Genomic DNA, 21,120 nt, shown 5'->3' with positions numbered 1-21,120 from the left:
CTCTGGACAGTTCCTAAAATGGACAGAGTGGTCAGCAGAGAGCACTGTGGTCAGACAGAAAGGAAATTCAAAAAGAAAAGAACTTCATGTGGAGCATATAGCAGCTGATAAGTGCTGGAAGGATTAAGATTTTTGTAATAGAAGTGATTTACAAATCTGTTTACCTTTCTGGCACCAGTTGATTAAATCCCCCCCCCCCCCCCCCCAGCGGAGTACCCCTTTAAGAACCAGGCCCTTTTTGCAATTTCATTTTTTCCACCTCCCCTTCTAAAAATCATAATAATAAAAACTTTAAATTTTGCACCTACAGACCCATATAAGGGCTTGTTTTTTGCACCACCAATTGTACTTTGTAATGAAGTCAATAATTTCGTAACAAAATCTTCTGCAAAAGCAAAAAAATATATATTTGTGGGGTGAAATTGAAAAAACTAAACAAAACGGCAATTTGTAAATTTGGAGGGCTCCCGTTTCTACACAGTGTAATTTCCGGTAAAAATGACACCTGATCTTTAATCTGTAGGTCCATCCGATTACAAGGATACCCAATTTATGTAGGTTTTATTTTATTTTATTTACTAAATCCTAACTACATGTACCAAAATCAGTATGTTTAAAATTGTGATCTTCTGAGCCCTATAACTTTTTTACTTTTCCGTATACAGGGCTATATGTGGGCTCATTTTTTGCACTGTGGTCTTTAGTTTTTATCGGTATCATTTTTGTTTTGATGGGACTTTTTGATCGCTTTTAATCAATATTTTTATGGTATATGAAGTGAGCAAAAGTGCACAATTTTGACTTTAGTATTTTTCTTTTACGTGTACACCATCGACCATGCGGTTAAGCTAACCTTATATTTTAATAGTTTTGACATTTACGCACGCGGCGGTACCACATATGATTATTTTAATTTTTTATTACTATTATTATTTTATTAAAAAAATGGGAAAAGGGGGGTGATTTGAACTTTTATTAGGGAAGGGGTTAATTCACTTTTATAAACTTTTTTTTTTTACTTTTTTATTTTTATTTTTTAGCATTGATCAGTGTAACCCGCGATCTGCTGCTTTAGCCTGCTGCTAGGAGCAACAGATCACCAAACGGAGGATGGAGAGGCAGGTGAGGACACAGTCCTCATCCGGTAAGCTGATCAGGACATCGTGATTATGTCACGATAGTCCCGATCAGCTCCGCTGAGCTGTCGGGACACTTTCACTTTCTTTTTAGATGCTACGATCAACTTTGATTGTGGCGTCTAAAGGGTTAATGCCGGGCATCGGCTCGATCAACAGTGTCCGGCATTAGCCGTGGGTCCCGGCTGCCCGTAGCGAGAACCAGGGTCCGAGGTCATACCTGTACGCCCTTGATCCTGGATGGGTTAAAGGGGTAATATATTTTTTTCATATCAATTGGCATTAAAGAGTTAAACAGATTTGTAAATTACTTCTATTAAAAAAATCATAATCCTTCCAGTACTTATCAGCTGCTGTATACTACAGAGAATGTTGTGTAGTTATTTCCTGTCTGACCACAGGGCTCTCTGCTGACACCTCTGTCAGTGTCAAGAACTGTCCAGAGTAGGAGCCAATCCCTATAGCAAACCACTCCTACTCTAAACAGTCCCTGAAATGGACAGAGGTGTCACCAGAGAGCAGACTGAAATGAACAACACAACTTCCTCTGGAGCATACAGCAGCTGACAAGTACTGGAAGGATCAATATTTTTTTTAATAGAAGTAACTTGCAAATCTGTTTTTCTGCCACCAGTTGATTTTGAAAAAAAAAACTGGAGTACCCCTCAACATAATTTTAAGATATGCTTAACCCCTTCCCGCAGAATGTCATATATAAACGCCGGTTTGTGCAGTGCGTTCGCGCATCCCGACGTTTCTAAATGACATTCAGTTAACCCGGCGATGCGCAGCATCGCACGGGTTAACCAGCAGAAGTCCCGCTGTTTCCAGCAGGAGACAACTTCTGCTTCACCCCCCAGGACCATCATTGATGGTCCTGGTCAGCGATCACTGTGATTGGTTCCTGCGGACCAATCAAAGTGACCTGGGGTGAAAGTTCAGATCCCCCGCACTGCCCGCCCCTGGAAGTCAAGCAGAACGGGGGAAGATGGCTGCGGGGGCTCGCGGGGACCTACAGCATAGGGGGGGGGGGGGGGGACCGGCGGCCTTACCTGGAGCAGCGGCGGGACCGAGGAGCAGCGACGGGACCTCAGAGGCAGCAGCAAGTACATGGTCCTCAGAGGCAGCAGTGAAGATCTTCACTGCTGCTTCTAGGAGTCTGAAAACTACAACTCCCAGCATGCCTAGACAGCCTTTGGCTGTCTGGGCATGCTGGGAGTTATAGTTTTGCAACTTCTGGAGGGCCCCAGTTTGGAGACCATTGTATAATGGTCTCCAATTTGTGCTCTTCCAGCAGTTGCAAAACTACAACTCCCAGCATGCACTGACTGTCCAGGCATGCTGGGAGTTTTAGTTCAGCAACATCTGGCCCTTCAGATGTTGCCGAACTACAACTCCCAGCATGCCTGGACAGTCAGTGCATGTTGAGAGTTGTAGTTTTGCAACAACTGGAGACATTGTCTGTTTCTAACTCAGTGTTTCCTAACCTGTGTGCCTCCAGCTGTTGCAAAACTATAACTCCCAACATGCACTAACAGACCATACATGCTGGGAGTTGTGGTTTTGCAACAGCTGGTGCACCCCACTGTGAATGTACAGGGTACATTCACATGGGCGAGGGTTTTACAGTGGGTTTCTCGCTGCAAGTTTGAGATGCAGCAAATTTTGCGCTGGGAAACTCGCTGTAATCCCCCGCCCGTGTGACTGTACCCTAAAAACACTACACTACACTACCACTAAATAAAATAAAAAGGTAAAAACACTACATATACACATACCCCTACACAGTACCCCCCCCCCCAATAAGAACGTCCGGTATACCACTGTTTCCAAAGCAGAGCCTCCAGCTGTTGCAAAACAGCAACTCCCAGTATTGCCGGACAGCCATTGACTGTCCAAGCATGCTGGGAGTTTTGCAACAGCTGGAGGCACCCTGTTTGGGAATCACTGGTGCAGAATACCCCTATGTCCACCCCTATGCAAGTCCCTAATTTAGGCCTCAAATGCGCATGGCGCTCTCTCACTTTGGAGCCCTGTCGTATTTCAAGTCAACAGTTTAGGGTCACATATGGGGTATCGCCGTACCCGGGAGAAATTGCGTTACAAGGTTTTGGGGGCTTTTTCTCCTTTAACCCTTCATGAAAAGGAAATGTTGGGGGTCTACACCAGAATGTTAGTGTTAAAAAATTTAATTTTTTACACTAACATGCTGGTGTTGCCCCATACTTGACATTTTCACAAGAGGTAAAAGGGAAAAAAGCCCCCCAAAATTTGTAACGCAATTTCTCCCAACTACGGAGATACCCCATATGTGGGCGCAAAGTGCTCTGGGGGCACACAACAAGGCCCAGAAGGGAGAGTGCACCATGTACATTTGAGGTGATTTGCACAGGGGTGGCTGATTGTTACAGCGGTTTTGACAAACGCAAAAAAAAACATGTGACCCCATTTCGGAAACTACACCACTCACGGAATGTAATGAGGGGTGCAGTGAGAATTTACCCCCCCCACAGGTGTCTGACAGATCTTTGGAACAGTGGTCCGTGAAAATGAAAACTTTTGTACGGCCCACTTTTCCAAAGATCTGTCAGACACCAGTGGGGGTGGGGGGGGGGGGGGTAAATGCTCACTGTACCCCTTGTTACGTTCCTCAAGGGGTCTAGTTTCCAAAATAGTATGCCATGTGTTTTTTTTTTTTGCTGTCCTGGCACCATAGGGGCTTCCTAAATGCGACATGCCCCCCGAGCAAAATTTGCTCTCAAAAAGCCAAATATGACTCCTTCTCTTCTGAGCATTGTAGTTCGCCCATAGTGCACTTTAGGTCAACTTATGGGGTACCTCCATACTCAGAAGAGATGGGTTTACAAATTTTGGGGGGTATTTTCTGCTATTAACCCTTGCAAAAATGTGAAATTTGGGGGGGAAACACATTTTAGGGAAAACACATTTTTTTTTTTACATATGCAAAAGTGGTGGAACACCTGTGGGGTATTAAGGCTCACTTTATTCCTTGTTACAATTTTTTTTTTTTACAAGTCTTTTAAAAGTCGTGAAACACCTGTGGGATATTAAGGCTCACTTTATTCCTTGTTACGTTCCTCAAGGGGTCTAGTTTCCAAAATGGTATGCCATGTGTTTTTTTTTTTGCTGTTCTGGCACCATAGGGGCTTCCTAAATGCAACATGCCCCCCAAAAACCATTTCAGAAAAACGTACTCTCCAAAATCCCCTTGTCACTCCTTCGCTTCTGTGCCCTCTACTGCGCCCGCCGAACACTTTACATAGGCATATGAGCCTTTGGCTGTCCGGGAGTGCTGGGAGTTGTAGTTTTGTAACAGCTGGAGGCACCCTGGTTGGGAAACACTTGTATCACGCTGAAACACGTATCCCCTATCCAAAGAATAGGGGGACAGGTTTGACCGCTGAGACCCCCCTGCGATCTCCTGTACGGGGGGGCCTCGGCTCTCTCTGGGAACCAAGCGTCACGACACCTGCACAAAGCAGTGACCGATGCGCCCCCTCCTTATATCTCTAGTGATACACGAAGGGGGCGTGTCGGCCGCCGCATTGTGGGGTGGGGGGTCGACATGCTCAGCTAACCAGGAGAGCCAAGGCCCCATGCAAGAGATTGTGGGGGGGTCCAATGATCAGATCCCCTCCCACCCCAGCAATCTAAAACTCATCCCCTACTCTTTGAATAGGGGATATACGTTTTTTTTTAGCATAATACATCTTAATTGTACTTATGAAGAAATATTACAAAAAAACGAAAAAATAAAAATAAACAAACAGTATTTGATTTAATAAATTAGGTTCTAACTTTGATTTAATTCAATGTGTAATGTGAAGCCATATATAATACTGTCATCTTTTTATGGGGCACACAGACATTTCCGTCCGTCCGTCCCCCCCCCCGAGGGCCACCAGGACCCAAATGTGAGTGCTACTATACGTCTGTACCCTCCATGTTCCAGGGTTGTGAAGAACGGCATAAATCGGAATATTGTGACCGTAATGCAGACTCCAGCCTTAATCGGATCGACCAGCTATAATCATGATAAAACAGCGGTAACAAAATGTATCCTTCCGATTCCCTGCATAGAGCAATGAACGGATCATTGTTAATTTTACGTTTTCTTTGAGCGGGTGAAGCTGTTTCTGTTGTGTGCCCGGCTCTCCCGTCACAGGTCATTGCCTGGTGCAGCGTACCATGAAACAAACAAATAGAAAAAGGCACCTTCTGGCACTTTAAGCTTTGTATTTTTTTTTATTTTTTTTTGTTATATCACTGCAGATCCAATGGTTCCAAATCATATAAAGAAAAAAAAAATCCCAGTCTTAGTAGAGTCTATGTCTGGTTAGACTGGGAAAAATGAGTATGATTATCACATGTATTGAGAAGGGCAGGGAAGACAGCTGGAGTCATCTCCAAACTCGGGAGGCGAGGAGAAGACAAGAGGTCACAATTATGTTCCTGTAGCGCACTTCTCCTCACTCACATCTGATGTATTCTGTGGGTTCCTCTGTAGTGCTTACGGGAAGTTCTAATTAAGGAGAGAAAGGAAATTTTGACACTTCTGAAGCAGAAATCAATATTTAGCGCTATAATCAGCAATTCCTGATGACTTGACAATGTCACTATCCACATTGTAACGCTCCATATTATGCTCTCGGAGAAGAGAGACGGACGGGGCGAACACACTCAGCGCAGGCGATCACACAGAGCGGGAGATCACTCAGGGCTTCCTGTGGAAGTGACACCGGCATCTGGATTATAGAATGCACTTGTGTAATAAAACTCTTGTAGAATCTGTCTATCTATCTTTCTATCTCCTATCTATCTATCTATCTATCTATCTATCTATCTATCTATCTATCTATCTCTCTCATATCTATCTATCTATCTATCTATCTATCTATCTCATATCTATCTATTTATCTATCTCATATCTATCTATCTATCTCCTATCTATCTATCTATCTATCCATCCATCCATCTACCTATCTATCTATCTATCTATTTCTTATCTATCTATCTATCTACAGATGATACCGGAAGAAGCAGCACAACTAGAGGTTGCTCAGGTGCCGGGTGCTGGTATAAGCTCTGGTCCGGAGACTTGAAGTAGATATCCAAAAATAAGAAACTCCAGCAGCACACCAGTATAGTGAAAAACAATTGTGAAATTTATTCACCCAAAGTCTTGCGACGTTTCGGCCGTCCAGTTACAGCCTTTCTCAAGCATGCTTGAGAAAGGCTGTAATTGGACGGCCGAAACGTCGCAAGACTTTGGGTGAATAAACTTCACAATTGTTTTTCACTATACTGGTGTGCTGCTGGAGTTTCTTATTTTTGGATATCTATCTATCCATCCACCTATTTGGCCGCCAAATTGCAAGCTAAGTATCTCACTATTTCATTGCTACACCATAGCTGAATAGCTTCTCATGTTCTATCTATATACTCATGTTGTATCTATATACTCATGTTTTATCTATATCCTTGTGCTAGCAGTGTGCTGCTGTATTCTCATGTTGCTATCTATCCACCTATCTATCCATCTATCTATCCAGGCCTGGTGCAAGGATTTTTGCCACCCTAGGCAAAAACTAATTTTGCCGCCCCTAAATTAACTACCTTACTACTGGGATGAAACACTGTAACAAACCTCCTCATGTAATCACTTTACTACTGGGGTGACTGGGTTTTGCTGGATGGGTGGGTACTTTGGATGCTGGCTGACTTTATTGCTGCAAGCAGAGCGGTGCCCCTATCAGGAATGCGCTCCAGGCGGCTGCCTATTTTGCCTATATGCAGAGACGGCCCTGTATCTATTTATCTATCTATAACACAAACAAGGATAAGTTGGCCAGCACTTACTGATACCAAACTAATGCATGGATCTTGTATATTTGGCCTAGCAGTGTGCACCTGTATGCCAGGTCCATGCAGTAGTTTGGTATCAGTAGTGCTTGCCAGCTTATCCTTGTTTGCGTTATACATATGGGGGAGTGGCTACCTCCATGTTGGCTTCTGCACCCCACCCATCTTTATAAGGTGTTGGATGTTTCAGACCTTACAAGCCTAGTAACTGACTGCACAGAGGCATATTCACAGTGTAGGGTCCGTCCCAATGAGGTCACCTTATCGTGGTGGGATGGTCCAAACTATTTGGCCGCCAAATTGTGAGCTAAGTACCTAATAATTTGCAATGTAGCAATATAGCATTTCATGTTTTATCGGTATCTTTGTGCTAGCAGTGTGCTGCTGTATTCTTCTGTTTTTTTTATTTATCTATCTACCTCATATCTATCTATCTATGTATCTATCTATCTCTCTATCTACCTCATATCTATCTAACTATCTCATATCTATCTACCTCATATCTATCTATCTATCTCATATCGATCTAGATATCTCTCTATCTACCTCATATCTATCTATCTATCTATCTATCTATCTCTCTGTCTCATATCTATCTATCTCATATCTATCTATCTCATATCTGTCTATCATATCTATTTATCTATCTATCTATCTATCTATCTATCTGTCTCATATCTATCTATCTACCTATCTCACATATATCTATCTATCTCATATCTATCTATCTATCATCTCATATCTATCTATCTATCTATATCTTATCTATCTGTGGTGTCCTGGTACAGGACCTTGTCCTGTCCCTGTCTAAAGTACCCTCAGTTAGAGTCCCTCCATTCCACAGGGCTCTCCTGCAGGGTTAACCCTTTACTCGCCTCACAAAATGCATTATAAAGGTGTAATGTATATTGGTCGTTATATATAAAGCTATGTACAAAGTTGTATTGTATAGTGTATAGGACTTTCCGGGGTCATGTGATACTGTCATGTTGACACTGTCTGACACTGTCGAGTTCTCTGGGTTCAGGACCTCCAGGCTTGACAACCAATGGGATTAGTCCAGCCCCCTAGTATATCAGGGACTGTAGTCTCTAAATTGGCTCTCTTGCTCCGCTCTCTTAGTCCCTGGATTTCAGCCAAGCACAATCAGCATATCTCAATTCATCTTACCTAGGCCAAAGCCTAAAGATCCAGCAGCCACTAAAACCGTGAGTTATAAAGCTCTATCTACAAATTCTTTGTGACTACTATTCAACTCAAATCCTACAATTAGTAGCACAGTGGCCTGCTTAAAGCTCCAGACTATTAGTCCCAGCCAGGCATGTGAGGAACCTGCATCCTGGTTACCTCAGGAGAAACTGTTGAATTGTAAAGACTGTTTGCACAACAAGTTAAGTAAAGTTCCAGTTATCTCATAAATCCTGCTGTGGATATTCCGTTTATTATCCTGCCGTTTGTGGGCCCGTTGTTGGCAGGGCCTTCTATACAAAACAACCGCAACCTGGTGTCACGACAAACCAAGGGTTAATACCACCAGACCCTGTTACATCATTGCCTCACCCAGTCACCACATATCTATCCCATATCTATAATCTTTCTATCTATCTATCTCATATCTATCTAATATCTATCTATCTATCTATCTCATATCTATCTATCTCATATCTATCTATCTATCTATCTATCTCATATCCATCTATCTATCTATCTATCTATCTATCTATCTATCTCATATCTATTTATCTATCTATCTATCTATCTATCTATCTCATATCTATCTATCTATCTCATATCTATCTATCTATCTCATATCTAACCATCAGTGGCGTTGCTAGGGTTGGTGTCACCCGGTGCGGTAGAAAATGGTGTCACCCCCATACCTCCCCCCTCCCCCCAGTAAGTTTTTAGCCTGTTGTGACAGACACCACTGTTGTAGCGCATTGTGAGAAATTCCAGTATAATAATCAGATATACCAGTTGCCACAGAATGGGAAAGTGTTAAAGAAGTTTTCACCATTTAAATATACAGCTCCCAGAATTACTTAAAGGGGTACTCCACTGGAAAACATTTACTTTTATATCAACTGGTGCCAGAAAGTTAAACAGATTTTTAAATTACTTCTATTTAAAATCTTAATACTTACAGTACTTATAAGCTGGTGTATGCTCCACAGGAAGTTGCGTAGTTCTTTCCAATCTGACCACAGTGCTATTTGCTGACACCTCTGTCCATGTCAGGAACTGTCCAGAGCAGGATAGGTTTGCTATGGGGATTTGCTCCTACTATGGACAGTTCTTGACATGGACAGAGGTGTCAGCAGAGAGCACTGTAGTCAGACAGAAAAGAAATTAAAAAAGAAAATAACTTCCTGTGAATCGCTTATACAGCAGCTAATAAGTACTGGAAGGATTAAGATTTTTAAATAGAAGTAATTTACAAATCTGTTTAACTTTGTAGCACCAGTTGATTAAAAAAAATGTTTTCCAGTAGAGTACCCCTTTATGCAGTGGTGAGGTTATGCTGGGAGTTGTAGTTTCACTGACCATAACTGTAGAACTGACAAGCGACTACAGCTCTGATAGGACACAGAGAGGAGAATACACAATGATATCAGTGACTACAGGTGACGTCTTCTCTATAGTCTTCCCTTATCTAATTCAGATGGTACATACCGCCTGGTCCAGCTAAAACTTCTGTCTGTAGAATGTGACGCCCAGACGTCTCCTCACTATGTCAGCGCATTCTCATCCTCTATATGAAAACAATTATTATTATAAACCTGCCAGACACTGTATCCTCTAAATATAATACTACTATACACTATACTCTTTGATTATAAACCTTCCATACACCATACCCACTGAATATAATAATACCAAACACTGTACATTCTGAATATAATACCAACACATACTGTACACTCTGAATATAAATCTGCCACATACTGTACCCCTGAATATAATACTATCACATACTGTACCCTCTGAATATAATACTACCATATACTGTACCCTCTGAATATAAATCTGCCACATACTGTACCCCTGAATATAATACTATCACATACTGTACCCCTGAATATAATACTATCACATACTGTACCCTCTGAATATAATACCAACACATACTGTACATTCTGAATATATTACTACCACCCACTGCGCCCTCTGAATATAATACTTAGAGATGAGCAAACTACAGTAAATTCAACTCGTCACAAACTTCTCGGCTCGGCAGTTGATGGCTTTTCCTGCATAAATTAGTTCAGCTTTCAGGTGCTCCCGTGGGCTGGAAAAGGTGGATATTGTCCTAGGAGACTCTTTCCTAGAAATGTATCCACCTTTTCCAGTCCACCGGAGCACCTGAAGGCTGAACTAAGGATAAGTCATCAACTGCTGAGCCGACAAGTTCGTGACGAATCGAATTTACTGTAAGTTCGCTCATCTCTAATAATACTACCACAAACTGCGCCCTCTGAATATAATACTACCACAAACTGCGCCCTCTGAATATAACGTTGCCATACAGTGCACCCTCTGAATATAATACCACAACCGCAGTAACACCCTCAACATCCGTTAGCTGATGCTATTACCACGGGAGGGGGGTATTGGTGGTGTTGCTAGTGGATGATCGGGGTGCTACTAGTGGGGGGGGGGGGGTGTTGCTGAAGGATGATGAGGGTGCTACTGGCCATCCCCCCTGGCAGTATCACCCCCATCATCCATCGGCAGGATCATCCTCCTGGCAGGAGCACCGCCATCATCCACCATCAGGATCTGCTGATGGAGGTGCTGATGGGGGGGGGGGGGGTAGTTGCTGGCGGATGATGAGGGTGCTACTGCCAGGGGGGGAGCATTAGGTAGGCAGCAGTTCCCCCACATTAGGTAGGTAGCAGTTTCCCCACATTAGGTAGCATCTTTTCCCCACATTAGGCAGCATTGATTCCCCACATTTGGTACCAGTTTCCCCACATTAGGTAGGTACCAGTTACCCCACATTAGGTAGCAATTTCCCCATATTAGGTAGCACAGAATCCCCACATTAGGTAGCAGTTTCCCCACATTCGGTAGCACAGATTCCCCACATTAGCTAGCATAGACTCCCCACATTAGGTAGCATAGACTCCGCACATTAGGTATCATAGACTCCGCACATTAGGTAGCATATACTCCGCACATTAGGTAGCATATACTCCGCACATTAGGTAGCATAGACTCCCCACATTAGGTAGCATAGACTCCGCACATTAGGTAGCATTTACTCCGCACATTAGGTAGCATACACTCCGCACATTAGGTAGCATAGACTCCCCACATTAGGTAGCATAGACTCCGCACATTAGGTAGCATTTACTCCGCACATTAGGTAGCATACACTCCCCACATTAGGTAGCATAGACTCCCCACATTAGGCCGCAGGTTCCCCACAATGCGTCAAAGTCTCCCCACACACACACACACACACACAAAAAAAAAAAACACATACAACACAGAGAGACACACACACAAACACACACAGTCAGAGAGACACACACTCACAGACAGACACACAGAGTCACACAGTCACACACACAGAGTCACACACAGAGTCACACACACACACAGAGTCACACAAACACAGTCACACACACACACACAGAGTCACACAAACACAGTCACACACAGAGGCACACAAATACACAGTCACACACACACACACAGAGTCACACAAACACAGTCACACACAGAGGCACACAAATACACAGTCACACACACACTCAGAGAGTCACACAAACACACACAGTCACACACACACACACACACACACACAGAGTCACACACACAAACATAGATAGAGACAGACACACACACTCACCTATCCAGCGCAGAGCGATCCTTCTCACCGGGCGCAATGCGAGTGACGTAACTGACGTCCCCCTGCGCGGCCATGCAGTGTGACGTCAGGCCGGCGCAGACGTGGGAGCGGAGGCCGTGCACAGTACTGGTGAAGGTGAGGGGGGGGGGGGTTGCTAACGGACGGGCGCACCACACACACAGCACAGGGGGGGGGGGGGTGGTGCTGACGGATGGGAGGCCGGTCGGGCACATAGGGGGGTGTAAGTGTAGCTGGGGAGGGGGTGTGGGTGCTGCGGAGTCTTGGTGTCACCCCATTAGGTTGGTGTCACCCGGTGCGGGCCGCACCCCCCGCACCCGGGTCGCAACGCCACTGCTAACCATCTATCTATCTATCTCATATCTAACCATCTATCTCATATCTATCTATCTTGGAAATCCAGAAACAGGGCAGCACTGAAAACTGATGCGGTGGTGCAGACTGTAATTGACTTGAGTCCACAAACAAAGAATGGCAGCCGCCCTCAGGAAGTATAAAGAATCTGTGGTTTTTTTCACCCAACATAGGCGACGTTTCAGCCGTCTCTCACGGCCAATGTCAAGCAACAAATGGTACAAAGTGCAGGGTATAAATAACTTACATCCAATATTACAATTAGTGTTACAGTGACAAAATAATTAAGACATTTACAGACAATCCGTGGAAAGATTACATAGATCAGGTTCATGAAAAGACTCAACACACTCATAGGGAACCCCTACTATGTAAATATAAAACTTAGTGCTTAAGAACAATAAAATTCATCCATAAATGCATCCATAATTAATAGTGGACATGTGTCTGTGCTAATTAGTGATACCTCAGTGAAGCAGGGAGGGAGGAGCTCCGGCATGCACAGTGTCCATTATATCCCACATGGAACGCCAGGGTATACTGTACACACTCCTTGTGTGCAGCACTTCCAGGTGGCAAGAAGGAAGTTAAAGGGGTACTCCGGCCCTGAGACATCTTATCCCCTATTCAAAGGGGGGTGACATCACATGGGGGCGGAGTTGTGACGTCATGATACTCCGGGCGGGTGGCGACCACGGGGCCGGAGTATCGTAACGTCACGACTCCGTCCCCATGTGACAACACCCCCCACCCCCGCTATGCAAGTCCATGGGAGGGGGCGTGACAGCAGTCACGCCCCCTCCCATAGACTTGCATAGCGGGGGTTGACGTCACACGGGGCGGAGTCGTGAAATCATGATACTCCGGCCCCATGGTCGCCACCCGGCTGTTTGTGAGTTGGCACGGCGGCGTGCAGCTCAAACAGGTGGGTGGCGAATACAAGATTGCGGGGGTCCCCAGTGGCGGGAGCCCCGCAGTGAGACATCTTATCCCCTATCGTTTGGATAGGGGATAAGATGTCTCAGAGCCAGAGCACCCCTTTAAGTCATGTGGAACGTACTGACTCCAGTGACCTGTGCGCCTACTTGTGTGTAAAGTTCCGTTCATCAGCGCCATCTGAACAAAGGGTATGCCCAAAGTGTCATCTTGTACAAATTCTGTGTTAAATTATAAGGCTGTGCAGTTCCTCTATATACAAGGAGAGCGTACTGTACTCATGCTGGGTTTTCCAGCGCATTGCGGAGGATGGGGATGTGAGCGTAAACCACGGTCGGCGGCGCATGAAGCGTCATGTAACCATTGTGATCTCAGGGAAACATTACACCTCGGGAACCGACGAGATCTTGCTGTCCCGATCCGCTCACCCGAAGGGCATCATCCGGGCATCCACCCATTCTTCTTTGCTGTTCAGGTTAACTTGCAGGTAGCTGCAGATCCAAAACATGAATAGTAGAATGCAAAAGGAAGAGCACTGGGGTAGAGAAGGCGTTCTCGTGGATCTCATGTGGCACTTGTGCAAACTGTAGTCCCCTCCTCGACTGCATCACTGAAAAGAAAGGAATAATTAGACCAAAAAATGTTTTTGACTAGGTGAGCCCGGTCGAAAAAATCGCTTGCTGTGAAAACACTTTTTTATGGAATAAACCACTGAACATTTTTTCACCGTGCAGTGAGATCTCATATCTCATATCTATCTATCTCATATCTATCTCACATCTATCTATCTCATATCTATCTCATATCTATCTCATATCCATCTCATATCTATCTCATATCTATCTATCTATCTATCTATTTATCTCATATCTATCTCATATCTATCTATCTCATATCTATCTATCTCATATCTATCTCATATCTATCTATCTCATATCTATCTCATATCTATCTATCTCATATCTATCTATCTATCTCATATCTATCTATCTATCTCATATCTATCTATCTATCTCATATCTATCTCATATCTATCTCATATCTATCTATCTATCTATCTATCTCATATCTATCATCTATCTATCTATCTATGAAACCATTTTTGAATTATAAATCCACCTTCCACTTTCCCTTCTCTCTGACCATTCATTACATTTTGTTCCATTTCTGCCGTATTTCCCAATTACTCCCCTACATTATCAGACAGATCTCTCCATATAAATACATTTTGTTTACTACATAACAATTTGCTGTATTCCTTGTCCATCTGATATGAAAACAAAATATTCAAAACCGTTAACTATTTTGGTTGGAGAAATAATGGAGGAAAATATCCCGGAATGACACGTTGACAGCTCTGTTATCATTAAAAAAAATCCTGGTGCTGGAAATGGATGTAAAGCATTTTAGGTCAATTTTTTGGTCTTTGTTACAACGTAACAAGGGAGGCAAAATAAAAGCTGACAGGTTCATTTGAGGCTCATTTACATAGGGAACATTATTTTACACACTTCCCCATAACATTATCAGTCATGCAACATTCATTGTATTGCTGTAGGTGAAGGCGAGGGACCTGATGTTGTGTGTTCTCAGCTGTCAGCCCCTTCTCTGCGCTGTATGGCGGTGTAAGTGAGATGCTGACACAGACACTGGTACTGACTACCCCAAGTAGCTCTAATTAGGGCCTGTCCAACTGTGCCGACTGGTGAGCGGTGTGCGCCGGTGGTGACAGGAAACAACCCAGGATCTGTCTGCAGAATGACAGTGAGAAAGCAAGGTGGAGAGCGCCAGGCGCTACATCTCAGCTGCTGGAAATGAGTTTATCTTTTTATTTGCCAGTATGACTCTTTATAAATGTATTTTATTGAAATAATAGAATTCCTATCTGATGTAAAGAGATTTGTATTTAACCGTATTTAAATAACAAAAGATAAAAATGACAAAAAAAAAAGAAAATAAAAAAACAAATCTATTTTTATATTAATTCATATGCCGTAGTAGGCCTCCATCGCATGACCGTATGTAATGGGGGAAATAGTGGAAGGGTTTGTTCATATATGACTTGTAACTCAGAGAACATGGAAATAGGATTGTAGAAGCTGGAGGCCTCACACCAGGTATCATCTCTGAAAAGTATCAACTCACTCGATCAAAAACTATACATGGTGGAAGGAAAGTATGGTCAGACATATAGGGCGCGCACACCATAAGAGATCTTAAAGTGTACCTTTCCTTTCAAGTGACCTTTTAGGATGCACTACCCTGTTTATGTACATGAGGAGCAGCACTTACAGTGACCCCCCGACCTAAGATGGCCCCGACATACGATCATTTCAACATACGATGGCCTCTCAGAGGCCATCGCATGTCGAAGGCAGCATCAACATACGATGCTTTTTTATGTCGGGGCCATCGCATAAACGGCTATCCGGCAGCGCAGACTGCTTCAGCTGCCACCGGATAGCCGTTTACGGTGCCCAGTGTGGTCCGCTGACGATCACTTACCGGTCCTCAGGGCTCCGGCGCGTCCTCTTCGGGATCTCCTGCATCGCCGGCGCTCTCCTTCCTCGTCATCACGTCGCCGCACACGCCGTCCCATCATCCAATAGGAGCGGCGTGCATAGCGACGTGATGGCGGCGATGGAGAGCGACGTTCCCAGACAGCAGAGACCTTCTTGAAGTGTCGGGGACACCCCGGGGACGCGGCGACAGCGATGGAGGGCGACATCCAAGGCAGCGGTGATGAGCGGTGACGGTCCGGAGCGGCGGGGACACGTGAGTATAACCTCCAATACCAGTGGTCTTCAACCTGCGGACCTCCAGATATTGCAAAACTACAACTCCCAGCATGCCCGGACAGCCGTTGGCTGTCCGGGCATGCTGGGAGTTGTAGTTTTGCAACATCTGGAGGTCTGCAGGTTGTAGACCATTGTCCTATACTTTACATTGCACGGATCCCTCAACATTCGATGATTTCAACAAAAGATGGTTCATTTGGAACGGATTACCATCGTATGTTGAGGGACCACTGTATATAACTAGTATATGGTCTTTTTCACCAGATTGCTGCTCTTCAGGCTTCATCTCTAATTTTCAGTTCTCCCAGAGCTGGTGGGTGGAGCTCCCCCCCTTCCGTAGACTTGTATTGTTTGTCTTGCAGACACAGGACAAAGCTGAGCTGATTTTCAGAGTGGAATACAGACTCAAAGGAGAGGGGGTGGGAGGGTGTCAGGGAAGAAGCTTCACAACAGAAGAAAGAAGCATTTTGGTTTAATAAAATATGTTACAAAGTTTATGATATTTCCTTGTACTATTGATGCATTCCAATCACAGTAGCTATATAAATAGTGATATCAAGGCCTCGTTCACATCAGTGTTGGAACTCTGTTCACTGAATCCATCAAATAGCAGGATTTGAGCAGACCGCAGATCTTTATTTTTTTCCACTCAAATTCTGCAAAATAAGTGAAACCAGCTGAAAACAAGACAGACGACTGCATTCACGTGTTCATGGTAATGGAATCCGTAGGGAGACATTGGTGTCTGGTGTGCAACGGACCGTCCCGTCCAACCTAGAAACGAACTCTGTGATGGAACTCATGAACTGAGCTTAGACACTGATGTGAACTTAGCCTAAATTACATAACATATTTTGACTATTGGGGACTAAATTTTCCTTCTCAATCAGGGCTGTAGCTATAGGGGTTTCAGTGGTACCTGTCACACCCAGAGGCCCCCTGCCACATAAGAAGACACCAGTATTATAAAAAGTGCCCTTGGGAACCTGGGGGTGCTGGTAGGATGGTGTAGCAGTGTGTAGTGCCGGGACAGACCATACACCGATGGGTGCCGACCAGGGCCGGACTGGGGCTAAAAACCAGCCCTGGAATAATTGTCATACCAGCCCCACAGCATTGTGTCATTATGGCAGCCGCTGGCTGCAGGGAAGGGACAGGGAAGCCTGGCACTTGATTTGCCAGGCCTCTATAAGAGAACTATGCTGTGGCTGTGCCCTGAAGTCAAAGGGGTGCAGCCTCAACATACAACACAGTAATGGGGGTATTAAGGCTATGTAATATCCACTTGGGGAAAACAGTAAAAAAATAAATAAAAAAAAAAACATTTTTGCACTTGCGCTACCGCCAGAGTCACGGAACTCAGTTCCCAGTGTCCAGCACTTCTGGGTTAGGTAACCTGATCTCACACAGCTGCTCATTCAATTACAGTCCGAAACAATGGTTGGATGGCTGGCCATGTGACGTCACGTCACCTAACCGAAAGTGCCAGATACCAGGGACAGAATTCCGTCATTTCAGTGGCAGTGTAAAAGCGAGGAATTTTAGAGAGGGTTTTTGTTTTTTTTACTGTCCCCCCCCCTCCCGTAGTAGATATTACATAGGGTTAAAATACAGTGGGCAGCATAACACTGGTGCAGGCATTGTAACATTGAGACATAGTTTGAAAATGCTACCAGAATACAGGTAAATAGTCAAAGGGGCGGGTCCTGGCGGCTGCTCCCTGCCCAGCCGGCTTGATTGACACATCTCTCTTGTCTCTAGCAGTGTATATGGAGACCCTGGAAGACAGTGGTCAGCACTACAAAGTCCAACACTACACCTTTTCCCGACTTTGCAGGTTCCTGCATACAGACGGAGTGCTCAATCCCAATAGTTTATAGCAGTAATCATAACAGTCTCACAGTAGAACATTATTGGAAGCACTCACCAATCAACTGGGCAACATTTCCTTTGTACAGGCTTTGATAAATCTCCCCTATTTCTTCAAACTGTGGACTGTTAGCGTTTCCAACAACAGTCTGTGCATGCTGGGAGTTGTCATTCTGCTGGGAGTTTTAGTTTAGCAACAGCTGGAGATCCACAGTTTGGAGACCACTGATAGAGGGAGAGATGGGTCACCTGCCCTGCTGAGACCCGCCCTGAGGACAAATCACCCACTGTTTGGGCAACATAAAACTGATAACAGGTTCCCCTTGACTGTAGTTCAATATAAAAAACATAGTTATTTAGAAATAATGAATAAACAACTTAAATTGCAAAAAAACAAACAAAGTGCCCCTCCCCTACAAAGTAGTAACAGCAGGTCTCCTCTTCCCAGAACCTACCCCCTTACCCTACATTACAGGTCCCCCCTCATCACAGGTCCCCACGTCTCCAGCCCCCCACATCACAGGTCCCCCCGTCTCCAGCCCCCTACATCAAAAGCATCCCCTCTGCAGCCCCCCACATCACAGGTATCCCCTTTCCAGCCCCTCATATCACAGTTCCCCCCGTCTCAAGCCCCCCACATCACAGGTCCCCCTCTGCAGCCCCTAACATCACAGGACCCCCTCTGCAGCCCCTAACATCACAGGTCCCCCTCTGCAGCCCCCCACATCACAGGTCCCCCTCTGCAGCCCCTTACATCACAGGTCTCCCTCTGCAGCCCCCCACATCACAGGTCTCCCTCTGCAGCCCATAACATCACAGGACCCCCTCTGCAGCCCCCCACATCACAGGTCTCCCTCTGCAGCCCCCCACATCACAGGTCCCCCTCTGCAGCCCCTAAGATCACAGGTCCCCCTCTGCAGACCCTAACATCACAGGTCCCCCTCTGCAGCCCCTAACATCACAGGTCTCCCTCTGCAGCCCCCCACATCACAGGTCCCCCTCTGCAGCCCCTAACATCACAGGTCCCCCTCTGCAGCCCCTAACATCACAGGTCTCCCTCTGCAGCCCCCCACATCACAGGTCCCCCTCTGCAGACCCTAATATCACAGGTCCCCCTCTGCAGCCCCCACATCACAGGTCCCCCTCTGCAGACCCTAATATCACAGGTCCCCCTCTGCAGCCCCTAACATCACAGGTCCCCCTCTGCAGACCATAACATCACAGGACCCCCTCTGCAGCCCATAACATCACAGGTCTCCCCCTCTGCAGCCCCTAACGTTACAGGTCCCCCTTTGCAGCCCCCCACATCACAGGTCCCCCTCTGCAGCCCCTAACATCACAGGTCTCCCTCTGCAGCCTCTAACATCACAGGTCTCCCTCTGCAGCCCCTAACATCACAGGTCCCCCTCTGCAGCCCCTAACATCACAGGTCCTCCTCTGCAGCCCCTAACATCACAGGTCTCCCTCTGCAGCCTCTAACATCACAGGTCTCCCTCTGCAGCCTCTAACATCACAGGTCTCCCTCTGCAGCCCCCCACATCACAGGTCCCCCTCTGCAGCCCCTAACATCACAGGTCCTCCTCTGCAGCCCCTAACATCACAGGTCTCCCTCTGCAGCCCCCCACATCACAGGTCCCCCTCTGCAGACCCTAATATCACAGGTCCCCCTCTGCAGCCCCCACATCACAGGTCCCCCTCTGCAGACCCTAATATCACAGGTCCCCCTCTGCAGCCCCTAACATCACAGGTCCCCCTCTGCAGACCCTAACATCACAGGACCCCCTCTGCAGCCCATAACATCACAGGTCTCCCCCTCTGCAGCCCCTAACATTACAGGTCCCCCTCTGCAGCCCCCCACATCACAGGTCCCCCTCTGCAGCCCCTAACATCACAGGTCTCCCTCTGCAGCCCCCCACATCACAGGTCCCCCTCTGCAGACCCTAAAATCACAGGTCCCCCTCTGCAGCCCCCCACATCACAGGTCCCCCTGTGCAGCCCCCCCCCCACATCACAGGTCCGTCCCCCTCTGCAGACCCTAACATCACAGGTCTCCCCTCTGCAGACCCTAACATCACAGGTCCCCCTCTGCAGACCCTAACATCACAGGTCCCCCTCTGCAGCCCCTAACATCACAGGTCCCCCTCTGCAGCCCCTAACATTACAGGTCCCCCTCTGCAGCCCCCCACATCACAGGTCCCCCTCTGCAGCCCCTAACATCACAGGTCTCCCTCTGCAGCCCCCCACATCACAGGTCCCCCTGTGCAGCCCCCCGAACCATCACAGGTCCGTCCCCCTCTGCAGACCCTTACATCACAGGTCCCCCCTCTGCAGCCCCCCACATCACAGGTCCCCCTGTGCAGCCCCCCCCACATCACAGGTCTCCCCCTCTGCAGACCCTAACATCACAGGTCTCCCCTCTGCAGCCCATAACATCACAGGTCTCCCCTCTGCAGCCCCTAACATCACAGGTCCCCCTCTGCAGCCCCTAACATCACAGGTCCCCCTCTGCAGCCCCTAACATTACAGGTCCCCCTCTGCAGACCCTAACATCCCCTGCAGCCCCCCCCCCAAACACACACATCCACACAGGTCCCCCTCTGCAGCCCCCACATAATAGGTCTCCCTCTTACCAGACCCCCACACACCCCATAACAGGACTCCCACCCTTTCCCTTACATAGTAATAACATTAGGTTCCCTTTTCCTCTCACCCAGTATATCAGATCCTCCCCCGAGCAGCTGCAGTCACTGTGGGGACAGGAGGAGGGGCCAGGAGCAGTGAGGAGGCAGAGAGTAGAGGGGAGTGTCTTGTCTGTACGGCTCCCATTACAGACTCTGTACCCCAGACCTCCGCTCACTGTGTCAGCTGTCAGGAGCCTCAGACCCGTGTGTGATGCTGCAGCTGACAGACGGATACAGTGACTTGTTGGGACTCAGGCAGCCTGCGCTCCAGCCACTGCCGGCCCACAGGGCAGCAGCCTACCGGGGATTTTCCGGTATCCCGGTAAGCCAGTCCGGCCCTGGTGCAGACAGTGCAGAGCAGACACAGTATGGAAATGGTTGGAATGGGCCAGAAAACAGGCAGGGGCTGGTAGGCAAGGCTGATAATCCACTCTACATTATACAGACTAAATACGACTATCCCTAATTCTATTTCAAAGCAATTTTTTTAATCACATTTCAATTACTAGATATCTACCAATAGTTAGCACTTGAGAGACAGTTTCTTTTGCCATTTAGCGATGAATATAAGACTTATAGGTCAGCTG

General features: G+C 46.3%; 1 long non-coding RNA gene across 1 annotated transcript; it reads right to left on the bottom strand.

The window, feature by feature from the left end:
* Positions 1-5,083: 5,083 nt before the first annotated feature.
* LOC130284871 (uncharacterized) lies at positions 5,084-20,703 on the bottom strand. The gene is made up of 3 exons (XR_008847166.1): positions 20,563-20,703; positions 13,572-13,795; positions 5,084-5,679 (listed from the first exon to the last, which is right to left on the bottom strand). It is a non-coding gene; the product is annotated as an uncharacterized LOC130284871 (long non-coding RNA).
* Between the last annotated feature and the right edge of the window lie 417 nt (positions 20,704-21,120).

Source organism: Hyla sarda, chromosome 8 (assembly GCF_029499605.1).
Source record: "Hyla sarda isolate aHylSar1 chromosome 8, aHylSar1.hap1, whole genome shotgun sequence".
NCBI classification, from domain to species: domain Eukaryota; kingdom Metazoa; phylum Chordata; class Amphibia; order Anura; family Hylidae; genus Hyla; species Hyla sarda.
Note: the sequence above shows the minus strand (reverse complement) of the source record. Positions and strands in the feature narration are given on the sequence as shown.